Source organism: Anastrepha obliqua, chromosome 5 (genome assembly GCF_027943255.1).
Source record: "Anastrepha obliqua isolate idAnaObli1 chromosome 5, idAnaObli1_1.0, whole genome shotgun sequence".
Lineage (NCBI taxonomy): Eukaryota > Metazoa > Arthropoda > Insecta > Diptera > Tephritidae > Anastrepha > Anastrepha obliqua.
The window spans coordinates 8797715-8820396 of NC_072896.1; the positions used below are offsets into that span (position 1 = coordinate 8797715).

The 22682-nt window shown below is 29.1% G+C and overlaps 1 protein-coding gene across 4 annotated transcripts in view; it reads right to left on the reverse strand.

Moving 5' to 3' along the window:
* LOC129247500 (uncharacterized) overlaps positions 1–22682 on the reverse strand; it is a 77693-nt gene that overhangs the window by 9666 nt on the left and 45345 nt on the right. For 2 of the 4 annotated variants that reach the window (XR_008582562.1, XR_008582561.1), the window contains exon 6: positions 17852–18968. The gene's annotated coding sequence lies outside the window, so the exon portion shown is untranslated. Of the gene's footprint in view, positions 1–17851; positions 18969–21592; positions 21954–22682 lie in introns of those variants that run through there. The other 2 variants (XR_008582560.1, XR_008582559.1) reach the window with 2 other exon arrangements.

The following is a 22682-nucleotide window of genomic DNA, read 5'->3' on the forward strand; positions in this document are numbered from 1 at the left end:
ATCATTATTCGTAATTATTTTCTTTTAATATTTACTTTTTAAATTATTTGTGTGCTTTTTTTGATTGTTTTTGTTTGTTTGTTATTTTTATAATTTATTTATTTTTTGTAGTTATATATTTTTTATTATTCATTTATTTTATTTTTTATTATTTATTTGTTTCAATTTTTGCCTTCGCTTTTTTTATACATTTTAAAGTACTCTCCTATTAGTGAGTTTCCAGGCACATGGAACAGGAAGTAGCAGTAGAGCAAAAACAAAAACTTGTATCTGTATTTAACACTGTGTTTTGTTGTTGTTTTTGGTCACTAGAATGTGAAAATTTCTAAAAAATTTAACAGTTTACAGTAATTTAAAAAGATCTTGACACTCTTGAAACCAAATAAATAGAAAAAAATCATATCAGCTGTTCTACCATCCACTACCTGCTCAATGCGCCTTGGCTAGTGCCATTTTGTGAGTCGAACATTTTTTTGAATTTTTTATATATTTCAATGGGACTTTTTTGTTTTGATTTTTTTAATTTTGAAATTTTATTTATTTATTTAGTTTTTTATTTGGAATTTTTTAATTTATTCTTTATCTAATTTTGAATTTTTAGTATTTTTGAATTTTTTTTTTTCTTATTTTGAATTTTTAATATTTTTAATTGATTTTGTTATTTTGAATTTTTTAAATTTCTTAATGTATTTTTTTTTAATTTCTAATATTTTTATATATTTATATTTTTCACTATAAAGTAATTGTTAATATTTTTTTTGTTTTTTTCGGACAAATGCTTCCTTATTTTATTTGTGTGTAATACATTTGCATTGAGTTCTTTTTGTCTTTTGTTTTCTTTTCTTTTATGTTCTTAATTTTTTTAGTACATTTAAGTTAAATATTTTGTTAAACCTAATTTTTGTTTTAAATCTAATTTAGTTTTATTTAATGTCGTAAAGTTTTATCACACCATTTGAATATATGCTGGCGGGGAGGTTTTCTATCTCTTTAATTTTTTCTCACTTTCATATAATTTTTTTTTATTATTTTCCTTTTAAAAATTACAGTAAACTTGATTTGTAGACACTGATTCTCTGCAGAGAATCTTATTGTGAATGAAAAGTAAGAAAAAAGATCTTGAAAAAAATGTTTATGGTTGATGATATGAACTCAGAATGCCCAAAAAATTAGCGTCAAAATTTATTTATTTTATTTTAAACGCTTTTGCTTTCTTCGTTTGCGAATTAATATTATGTGGTTTTTCATAATCATTTCAATAATTTAGTTTACCTAAAAACAAGTATTTTTTTCCAGTATTCAGTTCCCTTTCATTTGAAGTTATTGCTTCTTTACTTTCATTTTTTACGTACCTACAAATACAAATAAATTTGTTAGTGCCCACTGTAAACATAGTTTGCTGGCCTTCAGACTTCTTACTCATATTGATTTACGCATCCATTTCACTTTTTTGCTCCCTATTTCGTTATTATCTCTCTCTTGTCTTTTATTGCATATTTTGGTACAGCCTGCCTAGCAAATTAGTAACGACGATAAATTGAAAATAAATGGGACTTATTTTCACATATCACATTTAAGTATTTTGGGCATGTTCTTCAATTTTTCTGAAAATTCTTTTAATGTTTTATTTTTGTAATTTTGAGTTTTATTCAGCGCTCGAAATTTTTGTACGGAGTTTTTAAAGTCAAAATCTTCTCCTACTTTTGATATTTTTATAAGCTTTCTTTTATTTTCAAGATATAACATAATTAAAAAAAAATTAAACATTTTGAAAATTTTTATGTCAAGTTTTTTAAAGTCATACAGAATTTCTTAATGTTAACATTTTTATAATTTTTGTTTTAATTTTTGGGATAAAATATAATAAGAAAAAAACAAATTAAAAAAAAATGTTTTTCTTTGGGAAACATTTTTTTTGTCATATGTGAAATGTATTCATTTTTATATAGATATAGCTTTTTTAATTTATACATGCAGTTATAGGATTTGACTATTCATTTATTTATTTTCAAACTTCTTTATTTTTTTTTAAGTATAGTTCAACTACAACAAAAGCCATATAAACTAAAGTTTCGAACTTTGTAAAGGGTTTTTCAATAAGGGCGGGTAGATGTTGAAATGGAATAAAATGGCGTTTGCTGTGTGGCACGTAGGGCCGTCCTGCTGGAACCACATGTAGTCTAGGTCCCAATGGTTCAATATGGGCCATAAGAAATTGGGAGGGCCACCACGTCTACCGAAAAATGGGCGCAATGCGCGCAACGTTTGCGCTAATGAACACTCATTTTGATAATAAAGTTTTATCATTTGAACGTGCTGTTCAATCGTGTAACTTGCCATGATGATTTGGCATAAACAACTGAATAATAAACAAAAGATTTGACAGATGTCACCAAAACAAAATGGCTGCCACAGGGCGCCAAAGTCGACCCGCGCCAATTGAAAAACCTTTTATAAAACTTGTAAAAGTTCGGCAAATTTTCACCTGAATTTCAGACTTTTTACTTAGAATTTTTAGAAAAATTTCGGTTATCTAGTTTTATAGATCATTCAATTTCGATATAATGAAATGCAAGTTTTAACTACATTCAAAATTACACTGATTTTTGACAATTTTTTTAGAAAGCGGTCTTGAGCAGTTTCTCTATTCGACGCAATTTTCTTACTATACCTATATAGAAAAAACATCCTATACCGTCAGCAGAAAAAATTGTCAAAAATCAACGCGATTTTTGAACTACTTGAATTTTGTATTTTATTTATTCAATAATCTACAAAACTGCGTACCTGAAATTTTTCTACAAATTCCTAGTGAAAATTGTGAAATTTTGCTGAACATTTGCTGAATTTTCATAAATTTTGTGTTTAGTTCGAAACCTTAGCTGATATGGGTTTTATTTTGGTACGAACCATATTTTTATAAACAATTAATTGAAATTATAAAATAAGTAAACAAATAGTCAAAACTTAACAATATCTGGTGAACACTTTATTTTGACGCTGACGGTATATATAATTTTTAGACTGAAATATAAATTAATTTTTTTTTTTGCGAAAAATGTTTATTTGCTTCCGAACATTTTTTTGTTGTAATTTTGGAAAAAGACCTACATTTTTTTTAATGTTTTTTTTTGGTTTTCTGATACTAACAGATACTATGCTCAGTACTCCCTGAAAGTTTCATAATAGGATCTCAATAACTTTTCTACTTATATTCAAATACGTACGACGAACCAGAAACCAAAAATTCTACTCTAGTGAATCGCTAGGCTTTGAATATAACTCGCAAAGTTATGGCAATCGCACTACGAAACTCTCGAGGTAAAATGAAAAATGAAATGAAATGAAATAAAAAAAACAAAACAAATATGAAAAATCTGATTAAAAAATTAAAACAAAAAAATTAACAAAAAATTTAAAATTTTTCAAAAACAAATTTGTTTTTAAGTATATTTTATTGTAAAATTAAAAATACATTTGAAAAAAAAAGATATTTGCCTTTGTCCCTTTGAATTTTTACCCAAACGTTTTTAACAAAAAAATTGAAATTAAAAAATAACAAATAAATTTTAGAAAAATATATTTCACCCTACAGAAATTTTTAACAAAAATTTATAGTATTTTAAAAAAATTATTTTATTTATAAGTGTATCTAATTCTAAAATTCAACAAAAAATGCAGCAAAAAGAGAAGATATTTTATTTAAGCCTTCGAATTTTTCCTCAAATATATTTAACAAAACCAAAAAAAAATTTTAAAATTAAAAAAAAAAATTTTTTTATTTAAAATGGTTTTCAAGTATATTTTATTCTAAAATTAAAAAAAACTTAACAAAAGATATTTGATTTTTCCTTCGAATTTTTCAACAAACGTTGTTAGCAAAAAATTAAAAAAAAAATAAAATAAAATAAAAATAAAATAAAAATAAAAATTAAAAAAATTATTTAAAAAAATATATTTTGCACTAAAAAAATGTATATATGTATAAAAATGTTAAAACTAACTGAAGAATTCCACTTTAAAAAACTCTATAACAAAATTTACTTTATTTTTCAAAAAACTTTTCTTCAAAACTTTTCATATTTACTTCTTATAATACGTAGTCCTACAAATAACCCAATTTTCAGAAAAATTTAAAGCCATGTCCAAATACTGAGATCACTTGACATGGAATTGCTCCTCCAATGAAAATGTGCGAAAAAGATGGCTATATTATTCAGTTATCTATCTCATATCTTAACTATGAGTTATCGACTTTCCTTTTCTGCTGCACAGACTGTTCCGAGTACTACATAGTTTTTTGTTGTTGAATGATATCAGTGTTCCTCTTTCCGGATTTTTCAGCACACTCCTTTCACCTCAGTTTATCATTTATAATTTTATCTACACTTTAGAAATCTCTATTTGCTTCATATCAAATTGTTTAAAACCTATTAAAATATGTGTTATGAATTTCTTAGTTTTATTACATTTCTATTATCAATATTCAATATATATTTTTATGGCTATTCAATTATCTGCTCCTTATCATCTATCGTTGAGTTGTGCTTTCTCTGTAATTGATTATACTATTTTACTTTCCTACGAAATAATTACATTCAGATCTGATAATCAATCGGGTGTCTGGTTATCAGTGAAGCCTCCTTATCAGTTAACGACACTTATGAAATCAGATCAAGGAAATGGAAATTTTTCACTTAATTAATTTTTAATTAAATGCTGCTATGAACTCGTGTGTGTATGTATGAAATCTATACAAATAGTTTTATCGATTGTTTCACAACTATCACAAATACTTAATTTACGAGAAACTAGCTTTGTCAACTTAGTAATCTATTGAAGCTATGAATAATAAATATTTTATTGTTAAGCTGATTTTTATACACTTCTTTTCTTTTCTCTCTAATAAATCAGTGGTCAGGTGGTCTTGAAACTTTTATATAAAACTTGGTAGATGTGTTCTGATCGTGAAATAAAAAAATTATGTAAAGGAGAGACTGTCACTGGAAAGAACTTAATGCTGTTTTCACACCTTAAAAAACCAATCACTAGATTATGAGGCTTGTCGCAAATATTGATCGCAATAGGCGAATTGAAAAAATTAAAAAAAAGTCGATTAGCAAACTAGAATAGAGCTGAGGTTCTACTCAAGAGAAGTGCAAGGAATGACGGATCATTTAGCGGATCATTCTGCTTAGACGTTTCTTTGCCAAGTACAGCCTTGGAGTGTTAGATCATCCACCTGACGAGTATACGTCGTATCTTGCGCCGTACGACTTTCAATTGCTTCCTAAGGTAAGATAGAATCTGCTTTAAAAGGCCCACAATTTGAGTCCGTCCAAGCAGAGAAAGAGAAATCGGTATGTGCGCTGAAGAAGCTGATAGAGGAAAACTTCTACCAATGTTTCGAAAAATGAAAAATTTTCTAGGAGATTTGTCGGCTTAGACCAGTAATGTGTATTGAAGTTGATTAAAGGTAAATAGTCATGAAATCAGAAATAAGTGTTTAACAGCATCAGTCTCGTTATTTCATGGCCACACCTCCCATGCCTTGATTTCAAGCTTAAAGTAATGTCCCTCAAGTTTCACTTTTCATTTCTCGCTTTATCTTTCTCCTTCGCACCTTCAGTGTCTGTTTAATTTCATAGACTTTTATCACTTGTGTATTCTCAAAAATTATTTCATATCTACTTTTATTGAGCCTTTGCTGAATTTCTAATTATATGCATTTTTGTGTTAGACATCGATAAATTTGAATATGCACCTAATAACATTGATTTCTACGGAAAAGTCATTAATTATTTGTTTTCAATTGCATTTTTTATATACAAATTAGCATACGAAAATACTCGCTCGTGAGCTGATAAATTGCGTGCTTTTTTGTTACAAGCTGGCGAGTAAAAAAATTTGAAAACAAATTCGTTTGGAAACTTTTGTTCATCAAATAAGATTATAAAACCTCTATAAATCAGCGCATGAAAATGCTCGCTCGTGAGCTGAAAAATTAAGAGCTCTTCAGTTGCGAGCTGGCGAGAAAAAAAATGAATTTGTGTGCACACTTTTACTATCTTCTCCTTTCGTTTATGGCTGCTATTAACACGTAATAATTTTTTCAATTTGCAAGTCTAATTTTGTTTACCCGCGAGTGAAATTTTGTAACCCACGGACTAAGTTTTTCAGTTCGTGAGTGAAACTTTTTAGTTCGCGAATTTAATTTTTTAACTCGCGAGTTTAATGTTTATGCTCGCTAGTTTAATTTTACAGCTCCCGTGGCCAATTTTCACGCTCTCGACTTTAATTTTTCGGCTCGCGAGTTTAACTTCGCAGCTCACGAGTTTAACTTTCCAGCTCACGAGTTTAATTTTTCTGCTCGCTTGCTTTGTTCTAAGCCTTCTAGCTAAGAAAAAAGTCTTGCGTGTTGAGGCAGAGAATATACATACATACAACATCATATCCTGTACCCAGATAGGTGTGTAATCTCATGCGACTGAGTATGTATGTACATATGTATGCATACATGTAAAGGGTGGTTAAATTTCAAGGGCCGATGTTGAATGTAAACCACACCTAAGCGTCCACGACACCGTTGGACTTCTTTCTTTGGGGTTATTTGAAAGAAAAGGTGTACGTCGATAAGCCAGCAACTGAAAAGCTAAAGGATGAGGCGGCCATTTGGCCGATATTTGATTCCATACGTAATTGCGTCATACCAATATTATCATTATAAAGAGAAATCACAATAATTTCCTAAAAAAATTGTATTTGATTCAAAATCAACACCGGCCCTTGAAACTTAACCACCGTTTATGTGTAAAAAATGCTTTGGTCAAATAACAAATCATATTTAGTTTAATATTTATAATATTTTAATATTTAGTTTGTTTTCTAGCTGCTTTTTTTCATTTCTATTAAGCTTAAAAATTTTACAAGCCTATGTATTTCATACCATTTCCTATTCATTTTCAATTTCATCCAATTCTATTCACTTTTAGTAAAATCCCCCTTTTTTATTATTATATCGCCATTTATAAAAATTAGTGTTGCACTTTTTGTTTTTATTATCAATTGAGTAAGAAAATCTATTTGCATTTTATTGTGTTATTATTACTTGTTGTTGTTGTTGTTGCTGTTTTGTGTTTTTGCAAAAATAGACTTCACTACTATCACATTTAGTATTATAAGAGGTTAGACGGCAAATGCTGACATTGAAAGCGAGTTGAAAGCGCTATTTGCGCTCACATTTGAAAAAAGTTGTTATTTTACGTTATTTATATTAATAATAATAATATTTGTTAATTCATTTATTTCTTCTTCTTCTTCTCTAATTACAACATTTGGGCTGTCGCTTAACAATTTTCGATTGCACCCGAATGTGTGGCTTCAAATGCAAATACATACGTGTGAATGTATGCGTGTATGACTTAGATTTTAAAAATTTGTAATTTTCATATATGTACACTACACATACATAGTATATTTGTTTGCTTGTATATGTTTTCTTTCATATTAATACTAATATCATAGCTATTTTGTGAGTATCGTTTGTATTTTTACAAGGATTCTTTTCTTTTGCAGCGCAAACGCTGCCTACTAACTAATTTACATACATACATACAAGTAGTTTATTTATGTATTTTCCTATAATACCATATTTGCCTTTTTCTTTATTTATAAATGGAGATGATAGTTAATGGTTATATAGAAGCGGCAATTGTGGAAAATCTACAAAAATCGTTTTGTGAAAATTGTTTAGGAAAAGATCGCCCATCATAACAGGGACTGGTGCATATCACGCCGTTGCTGCAAGAGTGTCATAATCCAAAATACTTCTATCTATCTATCTAATCCAAAAACAAAAAACAGATATTTTTTGAGACAAGTATGTAAAAAAATCACCCACCTTCCTTCATGTTGTATTAAAAATGGATTTTGAAAGTTTAACCAATAAGTACGTCATAATATGAAGTCACAATCTCGAACAAAAATTATTTTGCATCTGTACTGGCACTCGATTTCTACTCAAATACATACATGGGCAACCCTCCATATTCGACGGACCTTTGTATCTTTTGACAGAGACGTCAGATCGCTTAATGACATACCGCGTTGGAAGCGTCAGTCCAGGCAGATTTTTACCATGGAACAGTACACGCCACGCGAGCGCTCCCAATTTACATTCAACAAAAGAAGTCAATTGTGAAAAAAAGAAGAAAATTGTAATGCCAATTATTCGTCGAAAGCGTATGAGTCAGTTCTGGTTTCAACAAGACGGCGCTCCACCACACATAGCTCGCACCACAATCGATTTTTTGAAGAAATTTTTTCCTCGTCGTTTGATGTCGAAAAATGACGATTTGACTGGCCACCGCGTTCGCCCGATTTAACGCCACCTGACTTCTTCTTGTGGGGATATTTAAAACCAAAGGTTTATATTAATAAGCCAAAGACCATAGAAGAGCTCAAGAACAACATTCGTGAGGCAATAGCCGCTATTCCAGCCGAAATGTTAGCTAAAACTATGGAAAATGCTGAAAACGGGCTCAATACGCCGTACAGGCTCAAGGCGGCCGTTTGAGAGATATCATATTTAAAAAAATAATGACAACAAATCAAAATGATTATTATCGTCAACATCAAAAAAATAGTGTTTTTCTTTGATTTAAAAAAAAAAAAAAACACATGGGTCTGTCGAATATGGGCAACCCAGTATGTTGCACTTCTCTTTTTAGTAAAGTAAGTAATATGGAAATTAGAGGATAGGCAAACCTTTGTGTCGAGTTATAAAGGCGAGCAACGATCATTCTGCTCGTATATGTATAGAGTTAGAAGGAAGAATAAACAACGCGTGGTGCTACGTGGTGCTTCCATCTAAAAAGTTGATAAAAATAGGCAAATACTGGATTTTGCTAAAAGTGTGTCCTCATTACTTACTCAATGGTTGAACGATAGAGCCTCAATCACTAATTATTTGGCAAACACGCAGATTGATGAGGCCGATCGGGTGTAAAGAAGATGAAGAGAAGATATCGTGACGAGCTCTACTTGGCTCTACAAAGAGAATGCGACACGAAGCAAGTGCGTTGTCGATTTGAACACGGCAAATATATAGTCCGGGAGCCAGGGGTCATTTTGACCTCATCATTTTATGCCGACTGATTATAATACTGAAGGCAAACGCCATCCAATGGATGACGAAACCAACCGTCAGCTGGTCCAGTAGCGGTGGATACGTGCGTGGGATGCTGCGAAATGTAACGAAAAACAATTTTTAACAACTCATTTAATACCGGCTGAAATTTTTTTCATGTATTGTTGACATTTAGTAGATTACAAAAAAAAAATAGTCAGCTGCGCGGTAGAGGGGGGAAAGCACGTCAGCTGAACAGGCGAACTTGTAAAATAAATTAAAAAGTAAAACTACTTTATGCCGATTGAAATTTTTTTACATAATTTTGGACACATATGAAAATATAATAATGATGGTCAGCTGCGTTTATAGCGGTGGGAAGACCGTCAGCCGAAGCAAGATTGTATCATTGCGTTCAGCTGATGTATTTTACCCCCTCTACGGCGCAGCTGATTATTATTTTTTTTTTTGATTCTACTAAATGTCAACAATACATGAAAAAAATTTCAGCCGGTATAAAATGAGTGGGTAGACATTTTTTTTCGACACGTTTCGTAGCCTCCCACAATCACACCCACCGCGGGTGCGCCAGCTGACGTTCATTTACGTTATTCATGAAAGCTAAATCACAAGTATAGTCAAGAAATTAACGGTATAAAAACGCAGTCCAAAATCAACCCCTGGCTCCCGGACTAATAGATGAATTTTGCCAGTACTGGCACCCCACATACAAAAAATTTTTATTCGCGATTGTGACTCTATGTTATTAGTTACTCAATAGATTAACGCAATAGAAGGAATATACAATATATTTTTACTTCCACAGAATTAATAAAATGCAAATTTCGATACCAGTTTTCTTTTGTTTAGTATTCCGGTATTTTTTTTTCTGACACTCTTCCAGCAAAGGCGCAAAATGCTAGTCATCGGCGCCTTTTATCCAAAGCCAATGAAATCTTTCCCGCTTGCTGCTTACCTGTCAACGTATTCAAATGGGAATACATTCAGACTCCATGCAATATTAAGAATAAGCAGACACAATAAGAAACTTTCAAAATCTTCAATATCCTCAATATCCACCTCTTTTCAGTTTCCAGAAAAATTAATTCCAATTTGTGCTTTCGAAAATCATTTTTCTTCTCATACTTATAAGTGCGTTGCCGAGGTATTCAATATTCATTCACGAGGTCTGCAGCATATTTTAATGGGGCATACTCGTACGAGTACGAACTGGCAATGCTTAAGAAGTCATATCTCATCAAAAACCAAAATCGCCCCTAAAAACACCAAAATCGACCCCTCTGAAAGGGTCACCCACAATGACGGGCATAAATCACGTACGGTGATCGGGTCAAACGTAAATATTACGTGTGCCATGGGGTCGGGTTGAAACTAGATGATTTAAAAAAACTTCCCGAGCTTGTATACGATTTCGGCCTAACAACCTCGATCCAAATCGTAGGTTAAGGGGCTAGTTTTGGAATAAATAAGATTCAATTACTTATTAGCCTAAGGTATGCACATAATTTTGTGAATATTTTCAATCCAGCAATTCAATTTGAAAGTCGAGTTTTAGAGCAACACCATTTCCATATGTCAAATAGATGCACTCTTAGATAAGTAAAAAAATATATGAATTTGAATATGAATTTTAAAAATTTTGTCTGTGAAGCCTACAAGGCGATGAAGTAGTGTCAAGTGAATGTGGAAGAGATAGAAATAGAGGAGGATCTCAATCAGAGTATGAAGATGGAATTGCTGCTAAAAAAATTTTATAAATTCTGAGGCTCTAATAATATATATTAAGTTGCTCTAATATTATGAAAGCTTTTCCATGAATACTACGAAAATGTGTCCAAACTATGGAGTTCACTAAATTGAAATGAATTATTAGACTTCACAGTAGCAACCCATCTAAAACTAGCCAATGTACTTACAGAAGCAACGATTCAAGCAAGTTGCTGTTCATGCAGTTGGTGTAGTCACACAAGAGTTCAATGGAAATCATGTGGCTTGTGGATAATAAGTACCGCACACTATTTGGCTGAGTCAAAAATTTCATTGCATGGGCACAAAGCTGGTAATGAAAGCGCTGGCGCAAAACAGTGCGAAAATGCCACTGAATTGCCAGTATTTGATCGTGACGATAATACAGAGTTTATCGAGATACGTGAAGTATAAAGTTCCTGTTGCTCATGCAGCTTATAAAAATAGTACAATGCCCAAAAAAAGATACAAATTACAATACACAGTTCAATGTATGCATTTAAGTGGTAAGTATATAATTTTGAAAATTTTTTAACTGCTGGTTATAACAAATACTCGCTGCTTGACTCTTCTTACTGCCAAGCAATTACTTGCATTTTTTATGCGTTTCCAAAATATTCTGATCGTAACGCCATTCCAAAGTATTTCGGGTATTTTCAAGTGAAACGTATTTTTGCATGCCATGAGACCCCAATTTGTGCCTACTTTTAGGCCACAAGATATGGATAAGCATCATGTAAGCGTGGACTACTCGCCAAAAATGTGTAACCACTAAAGGTGTGGCATAATTTTTAACTTAAATAAAGATGTTCACTTCATGCAAATAACCAATTTATGAGATTTCACGAGCTTTTGAATTATAAAGAAAAATTTAGTTTATAAATTTACTTATTTACATTTTTTTCCGCAATTTTTTTTTTATCACCTCCAATTAAATTTAATATTAACTACCGTATTTCAGAAATTAAATATTTACAACTGGTAGTTTCTAATTTATTTTTATTTTTCTTTATTATATTATATTTTTAATTTTAATTTTAAATTTATTTTTAATATTAATCATTACTTTATTGGTTCCTAATTGCTTTTTTAATATAGACATTGCTTCTTCTTCTTCTACTTCTTTTCGTCTTCTTTTTCACATCACTAGCAATTACGCATTTAGTATTTTATTGAAAAAATGTAAAATAGCTGCCTTTAATCTCATATTTTCGTTTTTGTTTACGTTTTGCTTATTTGTTGCTTTCATGCTGCGAATATTTTTATATTGATTACATGTATATGTGTGTGTATGTATGTGTGTTTGATAGTGTTTCCTTAAAAAAATGCATTTTTTTTGACATTTTTCATGCCTTTCAATTAGTTGATATTTCTAATGCTGAGCGACTTAACTTCAATTCTGTTTTATTATTCCTATTACATTTACATATATCAAGTTATTGTTGTATGTCCTTTAATTTGTTGTTGTTCATGGTGCGTTTGATATGATGTTCATGTTCATTACTTTATAAATACACTTGTGCCCCTCTCTGGTTTGGTTATCCCTTCATCCTCATTGCCACAGTGAACATTTGCGGTGTTAAACAGCGCCTGAAATGTGAATAAATTAAATGAGTGAAATGTTTTACATCAAGTGAAATCTCTAAACTAAAAAAAAAAATAAAAAAAGATTTAAAACAAATGTTTAGTAAAAGCTGTGTATTTCATAGGGCAACGTTTAAATCAGCATTGGCTATGAAGGCGGAAGCTTAGAACCTTGTGGTGGTATAAATCTAAGCTTGCATTTACTAAAGTGCAAGGGATGCCATTGTCTGTTGAAACTTCGCCAACTCCGAATGGCAGATATTTTTATGAGGAGCTTTTTCATGGCAGAAATACACTCGGAGGTTTGCCATTGCCTGCCCAGGGGCGACCGCTATTATTGTAGAAAAATGTTTTTCTTAATTATAATTATATTATTAAAATTATACAGAAATAATGAACATTTAAGAAAGGCAGAAAAACAAAAAATAGTCAAAATCGGTCAAATATGTATCCGGGGTTCGATAAAGAGTGTTTCAAATAGATTCTTTCTGCACTCCGTCTTTGCACTAAAGTCAAGAGCCTGGTTTATAAGGTCAAAAAAATCAATTTTTTTTTTCGTTTTAAGCGATTCCTGATATACATATTTTAGAATATTCACACAAAGTTACAGAGCCTAATTCTCAATATTTCCGTAGATACAAAGCCAAAGGTAGGCGAGCGTTAGGTAGTTACGCTGTGACCGGACAGCTATAGTACAAACTTTATCTTCTTTTCTCGCCTTTTCATTTTTATGATTTCTTTGAATTGGCGTACATGAATGAAAAAAAGACTAATGCACCTTTTGAAATTAATCATAGCTTCTTCCCTTCAGTATTAAATTCTCTTCTATTTGAACTAACAAAATAGAGAAAAAAAAAAATTTTCAAGATTTTTATACCAAGTTGAAGTGAATTTTTTTTTTATAGAAAGGCATTTTTTTCTTTAAAACCTCCAAAAAGTTGAAATTTTGGAATTTCTCTCAGTTTTCTAAGTTCATCTAGAATGAAAAATCATGATAATTAGAAATCCATTTGAATTTTTTGCTTTAGATAATAATTACGACCTGTATCTTGTACGCCAGTTGGAAACTCCAGCGTTGCAGCGTTCTACTAATTTCTATGTTAAACATTTTTTTCAACTTATTTTAACCAGTACAAAAATTTTTTCTACTTTTTAAATGTTCATTAAGGGGGTAGTATGGTTAATTCGGTGTAAAACAAACATATTTTTCGAAATTTTTTTTGTCGACACAGTTGATTTATTCAAAACTTTAAAATTACTTCATTATAAAGTCATATTTAAAGAATATTGTGTGAAATTTTCATTGATTTTTATGAAGAAATGAGTTGGTGGCAGCGAATCTTCGCGGACGTCTCATAAAAAAGTTTTATTGCGGTGTCCCTCAGAACTCATTACTGGATCAACTAAAATCAAAAAACCAAATTGATTTCATCAGCTAATAAAGTTTCGCAGGTAACAACGTCGAATTTTTTTTTTTTTTTTTTTTTTTAATTTTTTAAAGCGCTTTGAAGTCAAAACACCGATTTTTCATAAAAAAAAAACTTGAAAACTTTGTTGTTTTAAAATATGACAAAATTTAAAAAAAAAAAAAAACTCGACGTCATTACCTCGTGAATAAAGTAAAGAAACAAAAAAACCAAATTTGAAAAGAATCGGTGCAGTAGATATGAATCTACAGTGGACACCGACCGTAAAAAAGGCAAGTGTGAGAAAAACGCGTTTAAAGATTTGTGAAGATTTTTACAGCGTGAAATCCGGTTGGAGAGGTAGATACTTAATCCTTTGTGTCTTTGTCAATTTTACTCTAATGCACTTCAAACTTTCACACAATAATCTTAAGATGTTATAGAATAATTTAAAAAAAAAAAAAAAAAAAAATGAAAAAAAATACCATACTACCCCCTTAAAAGATAGAAAAAACTTTGTAGTGCTAAATTAATTTTTTCCTTAAAAAAAAATCGCAAAGAGATGCAATTTTTAGTCCTCATAAACCAGGCTCCATCCTTTATGAAACCTGCTATGATAACAAATTTTCTCAATTAAAATTTGACTTACCTCGAGTTGTTGCTGAACCGCTTTCAGTTGCACGCGTGGTTCCCAATTTTTACCCCATTCTCTCAGCCATCTCTTACTGCCGCTAGTCTTCCTGTGTATTTCTATGCATGTATGCGTGGGTATGTTTGATTCTGGTATTTCACATAGACATTTATAATATTTTATAAACTACTTTTCTTCGAATAACTATTTTCTAAATGTGCGTTTGAATATTTTCGTATGTCACTTTTTAAATTGTTTGCTAGTTTGTTTGTTTTATAACTATTAAAATTGTGAAGAATCAGAGTAAAATAATAAAAATTTACTGGTGTAAAAATTAATTTTTTTGTGCGAAGTGTATACTAAAAAAATTAAAATTTAGTTTAAGTTTTGGAGAAATAAAACTCTGAAATTTTTATGAAAAAATAAACAAAAAAATGTTATAAAATTAAAAAACTAAGCCGAAAAAAATTGTTAAAAAAAACTAAAAAAAAAATTATTAGTACCTTTGCATTCGTTTTTTTTAATAACACATTTTTAGGATATATAAAAACGCTGAAATATTAAACTGTAAACAAACCGGTTTTTTGATAAACAATAAAAATTAAGTAATTTGATTAAAAAAAAATTAATATCTTTCAAAAAGATTTTCCAATAAAAAAAGGAAGAAATTTCGTTTTAGATAAAAAAATACGTTTCAATTAAAAATAATTAAAAACGTATATTTCAATGAAAAATAAAGAGTTTACATTTTGAAAAAAAAAAAAAATTATTGTATACAAAAATAAAATTCCCATCAAAAAGTAAAGGAAAACATTACAAAATATTTTTCAATAAAAAATTAAGAAATGAAGATTTTGAAAAAAATTAATATTTTAAAAAGCAAGGGAAGCAAATTGGGGCTTTAAAAAAATATTTATATCTTCATAATATATTTTCCAATAAGCAAAAAACAAAACGTGCGAAACAGGTTTTTTACTCAAAAATTCCTTACTCATTCAGCTCAATTGAAGTTTGAGGTGACCTCTTGAGTTGGAAAAAGTTAAAAGAAAATACACTGTTTGAAATTCGAATTTCGAAAAAATTTCGCACTTTTGTTCTTTGCAAAATAATAAATTTTCAACTACTTTTTTGCTGTTGTTTGTACATGAAGTCCCTCGTGCAAGTAATGACCATCATTTTGAACCCAGAATCATTAAAATCGGCCCATTTTTGACTAAGTTATGAGCAATTAAAAAAAAAATTCTTATATAATTAAAAAAATCGATTCTGAGCCGAAAAACAAAATTGCCGATAACTCTTGAAAAACATTTTTTTCGGGCAAACAAAAAAATACGTGTCTCATTATTTTGACCAGAGAGCAACATATTTGAGTTACATCGAAATCGAGGAACATGTCCCGAATAGCCCGGTTGAATTGAAATGGAAAGCATCTATTACGTTTTCGAAAATAGATAATATCACCAATTTCAAATAAAAAATAAGACAATTTAGTTTTTGAAACAAAAAAAAATATTTTTGAATTAAAAATACAGAAATTACGTTTAGAAAAAAAAGTTATCTTAAAATCTCTGCTATAAAAAAGAAAGAAATCTCGTTTTTGAATAAACCTGTTATCTCAAAAAAATAATCTTCAATAAAAAACAAAGAAATAACGTTTTTGGAAAAACACTATATCTTAAAAAAAAATTTTAATAAAGAATAATAATTAATAAAGAATAAAAAATACTATTTTGAAAAAAATTGAGCTCTTAAAAAAATATTCTCGAATAAAAACTAAAGGAATGACTTAAAAAAAATGTTTATAAAAAAAAATGGAATTGGAAAAATATTAAAAAAAAAAAATTAAAAATTTTTTTAACACTTTTTGTTTAATTGTGATAAGAGATGAAGAAAGATTTATAAACCGTGTCAAATAATTAAATGTAGTTAAAAAATTTAAATTTTTTCTTTAATTATTGACACAATTTTTAAAAATTTTTAATAAACTTTTCAGAAATGCTTAATAGTGTATCAAAAAAATTTCATAAAATATAAAAAATACCATTTCGAAAAAGTTAAGCTCTTAAAAAAATATTCTCCAATAAAAAATAAAGAAATGACTTAAAAAATTTTTTTTATTAAAATTGTTATTAAAAAAAAATTTTAATTTTTATCCAAAAAAAATTTTTTTTCTAAAATATTATTTTAATATTTCCTTTTTGAAAAAAATACTTTTAAATTAAAAAAAATAAAAGTTGTCTTAAAAACTTTTCTATAAAAAAGAAAGAAATCTCGTTTTTGAATAAAATTGTTATCTTAAAAAAATATTTTTCAATAAAAAACAAAGAACAGACGTTTTTGCAAAAAAACAATTTTTAATAAAAAGCAAAAGAATACTATTTTGAAAATTAAGGTCTAAAAAAATATTCTGCAACAAAAGAATGACTTAAAAAGAAAATTGTTTATTAAAAATTTTTTTTTTCAATTTTTTTGTTGTACAATTTTTTAAAATTTATTTTCCAAAAAATTGTCACTAAATTTTTCTAAACTTTTTTCTAATAAATTTTGTGAATATTTTTTTAATTTCTGTGAGAAATAAAGAACGATTTTTAAAATAGCCAAATAATTAAAATGTTTTTTAATTATTGACACAATTTTTCGAAATTTTTTCATATATTTTTCAGTTCAATTTCTCAAACCAAAATACTAACGATCCATATTTTCTGGTTTACTATAACTTGCCATGCAATTGGTCAAAAATTTTAAATTTGTTCTTAATAATTGACACAACTTTTCAGTACGTTTTTAGTCACGTTTTTAGGAAAACTTAATATCTTAAAAAACAAAATACTTTTTTGAAAAAAGTTAAGCTCTAAAAAAATATTCTCCAATAAAAAATAAAGAAATGACTTAAAAAAAAATCCTGTTACAATTTTTATTAAAAAAACATATTTTTAATTTTTTTCCAAAAATATTTTTTTTAATTTTTTTCCAAAAATATTTTTTTTAATTTTTGTCCAAAAAAAATTTTGTTTTTTTTAAATATTATTTGAAAATTTTTTTTTAACTTCGATGACAAATAAAGAAAGATTAAAAAAAAGCCAAATAATAAAATTTAGTACAAAAATATTCAATATATTCAGTTCACTTTCCCAAACCAAAATATTAACGATCCATATTTTCTTTAATGGCTTGCCATTAACTTGCCACGCAATCAAACGCAAAACGAAGATACGAACACAAAAACAGATTTGAATAAAACAAAAACTATTATTTTTTATTATTTTTTATATTTGTGATTTTCACTTGATGCCTTTTTTGTATTATAAATTAATGTAAAAATTTATAATTGATATACTTAGATAAGTGGAAAAAATAATACATAATTAATAATACACAAAAATTAAATAGAACCAAATTCGTTTGTGTTTGACTTAAAATAAAAATTTCATTGCTTTGTAAACAAAATGGACAAAGCGATTGCGCTTTTCAGAGTTTATTATTTATATATGTACATACATATGGTTTGATGTTTTAAATGTATTTTTATTACAATAATAACTTTTAAAAATATATTCGCTTTTAAAGATTAATTATAGACCAGGAAAAACCGAAAAATTGTAGAAATAAAAAAATAAATAATTTTGTTATAATAATTTTTATGCAAATCAAAAAGAAATTGAACAGCGACTAGCAAACCAAACACCATTTAAATCGCAGTAGTGAGAGCCTTTTACAATTTAAGTATTAAAAATAATTATTTCTTAAATTTAAAATTTCTAAAATTTTCCAGTTACGAATATAGTTTAATTTTTCATTAAAAACTAAAATGACTTTTTATGCGAATACACTTACATATGTACTAAAAAGTGTGAATTGTACAGCAAGTAATCATTTTCTATACAATTCATTTGTAAATTAGTGAAAATGCCAAAAAAATTAAATAATTTCTTCCAATTTTGTTTTCTTTTTTGTGATATTTTTTACACTGCTTTAATCCCAAGAACTTTGTCTTAAACTTATTTTTTTCTTTTTATATTCTACAGCAAATAATTATATTTAAATTTGTTTGGGGTTTTGCAATTTAATCTTTTTTTCTTTTTAAGTATTTATTTTTTGTGTTTTTTTGTTTTTTAATATTACATTTTGAGTTGTCATTTCTACTGTTCTTCGTCGGCCTTTGACGTAATTTACAAAATTATAAATTAGAAAAGTAAAATCGCTTTTAAAAGTTAAAAGGTGCATGTCTATCCATACATATTTTTCTTTTAAATTTAATAAATTTCTATTTTAAAAAATTTTCCTTATTACAATTCATTTGTGAATGCCTCAACGCATTAGCCGCTACAGCCGCTGTTGCATACGAAATTTCTCCGCTACTCTTGCACTTCTGTAATAATACCTTTGTTTCACCAACAGCCAACACTCAATCAACCTCTTCTTCTTGTTCTCTTTCTTAAATATTTATTTACAGCTAAAATTATAAATTTATTTTTACATAGTTTAATACTTTACATAAAAAACTACACTCGCAATGTAGCTGAGATATTATCGGATAGAATAGTTGATGCTTTGCAAAATTTGTATTTGTATGTTTTTTTTTTTTAATTTACCATTTCGGTTTGTATGTATGTATGTTTTTAGGTTGCAGGAAATGTGTAAAATATATTTCATTGAAATCTCTGTGAAAATTTTTAGCTCATTTTTCCCCTGCAGCCATACAATTTTTTCTGGACTCACTTTTTCTGCTGCTGCACACATCCGCTTCTCTATTCACTATTTTCGACTTCTTGTGATTATATACAAAAATGGCAAACATTTTGTGTTCTATTCGATATGAAGATGGATTTTGTTTTTTTTTTTCAAATTTGTGATTCGGTTTAATCTTCTGCGCAATGTTCAAGCGATTCTAGTGATTTGCATGATTACTTGAGTTCAAAATGTGTATGTGTGTGTGCGTGCGTGATGAGCTGACATGCATGCGTTTGATATTCAAGTTTGGTGATACGTTTTTTATGTCGAATTTAATTCACTGTCCTCCAATTCCGCTGCAATATGAAAAATATGTTTGTGTGGATGTATGAGTTCCAGTGAATAGTTCAGATATTTCATACGCCGTCCTGCAATTCTGATACGTCCGTGCGAAATTTCGCGTAGATTGCAAAATAGGACTCGAATGATGAATAATGAAAATTTGTCCACACAAAAAGTAACAAAAGCAGTGCCAATGGTTGAAAAAAATCTTAAAGAGCTTTCCCACCGAGGAAGAAGTTTATGAAATATTTTGTTATACAAAAATTTATTTTTAAGTATTCCAAAATATGCGGAAGATATGTTGCCATATAAAGGGTGGTTAAATTTCAAGGGCCGATGTTGAATGTGAACAACACCTAAATTAACGACACCGTTGGACTTCTTTCTTTGGGGTTATTTGAAAGAAAAGGTGTACGTCGATAAGCCAGCAACAATTCAAGAGCTAAAGGGTCAGATAATTCGGCACATTAACGGCATAGAACCTCAATTATGCCTCAGCGTCATCGAAAATTTGGACCATCGGATGGAGGTGTGCCGCCGAGGCCATTTGGCCGATATTTTATTCCATACAAAATTGAGCCATACGAATATTATCATAATAAAGAGAAATGAGAATAATTTTCTAAAAAAATTTTATTTGATTCAAAATCAACACCAAAAACTGGCAAAAGATTCTTTAAATTAGTCACTTCGGAATCTCTATGGAGGTTGCTTTTAAGAAACTGCGATCTCAAAAAAGACATGAATACATTAAAAGCTCTGGCGAGAATATTGCAGAATTAATCTGCAATGTTTAAAAAGGTTTTAAAGTTGGTGAACTCTTTTCAAAATTTTTTCAAAAAGAACATATTGGTAGGTGAGTAGGTAAGTATTTTTTATAAATTCTTCCTCCACTAAGGCTACTCGGCTAAGTAGATTTATCCAGAGCGATAAATGACAAAAGTGTTGCGTCAAAATTTTCATAAGACAACAAGCTTTCATAAGGTAAGAAGCTTTTATAATATAAGAAGCTTTTATTAAATAACAAGCTTTCATCAAAGTTTAAAGCTTTTCAACGTAAGTTTTACGAATACAGCTACTTCAAACAAAAATGTCAAGCTTTCACAGTTGTTTTCAAACGCGTTTGGGGAAGTGAGTAGGTAAACCAACAAAGGAAGCTTAGCAAGTTCTTGCCGACTGCTTAGCCTTTCGGGATGAGAGCGATAAGTGACAAAAGTGTTGTGTCAAAATTTTCCTAAGACAAATTTTATAAAATAATAAGCTTTTATAAAGTAAGAGGCTTTCATAAAGTAAGAAGCTTTTTTTAAATAAGAAGCTTTCTTAAATTAAGAAGCTTTCATAAAGTAAGAAGCTCTTATGAAATACGAAGCACTATGCCATTGACGTAGATTTACCATTTTAGGTAGAAAATTTTTGAATGAATTGGAAGATTTCAGTACAGTGGAAATCAGGGATCTTCTAAAATGTTTCATTGGCATATACTCGTTTCAGGTGAGATAGAAATAAGTGGCATTACGCCGCATCGCAATGGACTATGAGCCTGAGTGTGTCCCGCAGTGGACAACCGCTTCAACCTAACCTAACCTAGCAACGTTGCCTATATTTTTTTCCAAATGAAATATTCTGAAAACATGATTTCACGAGATGTTGCAGCAATTTGGCCATAAAGTACTTCCACTTTGGGGATCATCTCAATGAAAGAGTTTATGTGAATAACTAAAATTGTAATTCTTCCTGGTGGAGGTAGAAGAGGCAGAGGAAGGCCGCCTTTGCATTGGAAAGATCAGGTGGAAAAAGACGCGACATGCCCAACTGTTGCGAATTAGCACAAGTAAGCACTAACCTCTGCAGTGCACTCTGCTAGAGACGTGTTCGGAGGTTTCTCCTTGGCTGACCAGAAAATTCCAAGCCACAAAAGAAATCATCGATTGAATGAAATTCCATGCAATCAATAATCATTTTATTAGCCATGGATTTTACCAAGTCTACATAATTCAAAATGTGCTTTATAAAACATGTAAGAAAATACAAAACAACAAAAAAAAATAAATACAGCTCACTTACCTCTCTCTTAACTTTTCATTTTGGGTGTTTTTGTTTTTTTGAGTAATTTGAGGAAACGCTTAGCGCCTTGCAGGACAGTGAATGTATTGCAGTTATTTAAATGTTTTGGAGGAATTTATATGTATTGCTTGTTTGCTTTTAGTATTGATTGATGTAATGATGATTATGTGATTTGCTTATTTATGTAAGTATGCACTAAAGGTTATGCAGGCTACAAATTAGTATTTTTTGTATTTGTATTTGTATTTGTATTTGTATTTGCTAAAGCTGTATCCATGTGAAGCTGATTGCTGCATTTATTACACTTCTCTTAAAATATTATAATTTATGTATACGAGTATGTATGTATGTATGTAAGTGCCTGTAAATGTTTTTGTGATTTTAAATTAGTTTTCGTGATTTGGTTATTGCTTCGAAATTTTATAATTATGAAATTTTGATCAAATCTTTGATAATCGATTAATCGAAGAACTCATAAAGCTGATGATATAAAAAACAATCTGAAGAAACGAATAACGAAATCGTTGTTTGATCGCCTAAATAAAAATCATGTTTTTCGGTTTCTTTATAAGAGAAATTTTTCTTGTTTCTTTTGTTTTGTTTGTTTTTTTTTACTTAACAAAATGTCTGCTTAATTGAGCTACTGATCAATCGATTATGCTGCATATTCTTAATTAGTTCTTAGCTGCATCGATTAAATGCTCGAGTGAGTTGCATGAGTTGCATGAGTCTAAGGCTTCATTTCGAAGCTATTTTAGTATAATTGCCTATTGATTATTTTCTAATTTCACAGTTACTAATATTTATTTATGCTTTAAAATTTATAAATTTTATTCAAATGCTTGCTTGCCTAGTGCTTTTGCTGCACTAAGATTAATACTATTTTCATTAATTCTCATTGAAATTTCATTTAATACTAATTTGCGCGATACATTTTGATTTTAGTTCGTAATATCTATGGTTTTTTGTTTTCTGTTGTTTGCTTTTTCGAGAATGTGAAGTTATAATTTTTTATTATAAATGATGTAGCCTTCATTTTTTTTTTTCTAAATAAAATAAAAGCATTAAATCAAATACTTTTTCAAAGAAA